Genomic DNA, 1,847 nt, shown 5'->3' with positions numbered 1-1,847 from the left:
TACCTGATAAAGGATTTGTACCTAGAACATACAAAGAACTCTAGATCTCAACAACATAAAGAAAAATAGCACCCCCCAAATGGGCAAAAGATCTCAATAGACATTTCTCCAAAGAATAGACAAATGATCAATAAGCATACAAAAAATATTCCACATAGTCATCAGGGAAATGCAAATCAAAACCATAGTGAGAAACCACTTTATTTTCATTTGTTTAAATTTATTTTTATTTTTGTTTTTGAGATGAAGTCTTGCTCTCTCGCCCAGGCTGGAGTGCAGTGACGCAGTCTTGGCTCACTGCAACCTCTGCATTTTGGGTTCAACAGTTCTCCTGTCTCAGCCTCCCAAGTAGCTGGGATTACAAGCGTGTGCCACCATGTCTGGCTGATTTTTGTATTTTTAGTAGAGATGGGGTTTCACCGTGTTGGCCAGGCTGGTCTTGAACTCCTGACCTCAAGTGATCTGCCCGCCTTGACCTCCTAAAGTGCTGGGATTACAGGTGTGAGCCACCACGCCCAGCTGAGAAACCTCTTTATGCCCAAAAGGATGGCTACAATCACAAAGACAGATAACGACAAGTGTTGACGAGGATGTGGAGAAAATGGAACTGTCATACACTCCTAGTGGGAATGTAACATGGTGCAGCTACTTAGGAAAACATTTTGACAGTTCTTCAAAGATTAAACACAGTTATCGTATGACACAGAAATTCCACTCCTAGCTTTATACTCAAGAGAAATGGAGACATATGACCGTACAAAAACTCCTACTGAAATGTTTATAACAGCATTATTCATAGAAGCCAGAAGGTGGAAACAACCCAAACGTCTGTCAATTAATGAACATATATAAAATGTTGTATATTCACAGATGGAGTATTATTCGCCTAAAAAAGGAATCAGTACTTTTACATCACAAGCTGGATAAATCTTGAAAACAGCTAAATGAAAGTCAGTCCCGCATATTTATTTCATTTATATCAAATGACTAGAAGAGACCAATCAACAGAGATTGAAAGTAGCAGTTGCCAGGGGCTGGGGCTGAGGTGATAATGGGAAGTCAATGCTAATGTGTTTGAAGTTTCTTTTTGAGATGACAAAAATGTAAAAATGGGCTGGGCGCGGTGGCTCACGCCAGTAATCCCAGCACTTTGGGAGGTTGGGGCAGGCGGATCACAAGGTCGAGAGTTCGAGACCAGCTTGGCCAATATAGTGAAACCCCATCTCTACTAAAAATACAAAAATTAGCCAGGCGTGGTGGCGCACACCTGTAGTCCCAGCTATTTGGGAGGCTAAGGCAGGAGAGCCACTTGAACCTGGGAGGCAGAGGTTGTGGTGAGCTGAGATCGCATCACTCCAGCCTGGGCAACAGAGTGAGACTATCTCAAAAAAAAAAAAAAAAAAAAAGGTAGAAATGATTGTGATAATGGTGGCACAACTCCAAATATACCAAAATCCTTTGTACACTTAAATGAGTGAATTGTATGGTATGTAAATTATACCTCAATAAAGCTATCATTAAAAAAACCCAAAACATAACCTCAGCCCTGCCTAATCACCTTGCCATCCTGTACAACCTGAGTTTTCAGCTTCATGTGCTAACTGTTCTCACAATTTTTTTTTTTTTTTGCTTCTGGCTCTATCCTTATTCTCATCTCCCAAACCTCAATTTATATTCCATGAACATGGAATTTAAAATCTAAATAGAAGGCCAGGCACAGTGGCTCACGCCTATAATCCTAGCTACTTGGGAGGCTGAGGCACGAGAACCACTTGAACCCGGGAGGCAGAGGTTGCAGTGAGCCGAGATCACACCACTGCACTCCAGCCTGGGCAACAGAGCGAGAC

The 1,847-nt window shown here is 41.9% G+C and overlaps 1 protein-coding gene across 1 annotated transcript in view; it reads right to left on the bottom strand.

Moving 5' to 3' along the window:
• Positions 1-1,847, bottom strand: part of PUS7 (pseudouridylate synthase 7 (putative)) — a 61,050-nt gene that overhangs the window by 2,778 nt on the left and 56,425 nt on the right. The window lies entirely within an intron of this gene.

This window comes from Mandrillus leucophaeus, unplaced genomic scaffold (assembly GCF_000951045.1).
Source record: "Mandrillus leucophaeus isolate KB7577 unplaced genomic scaffold, Mleu.le_1.0 Scaffold627, whole genome shotgun sequence".
In the NCBI taxonomy this organism is placed as follows: Eukaryota; Metazoa; Chordata; class Mammalia; order Primates; family Cercopithecidae; genus Mandrillus; species Mandrillus leucophaeus.
Note: the sequence above shows the minus strand (reverse complement) of the source record. Positions and strands in the feature narration are given on the sequence as shown.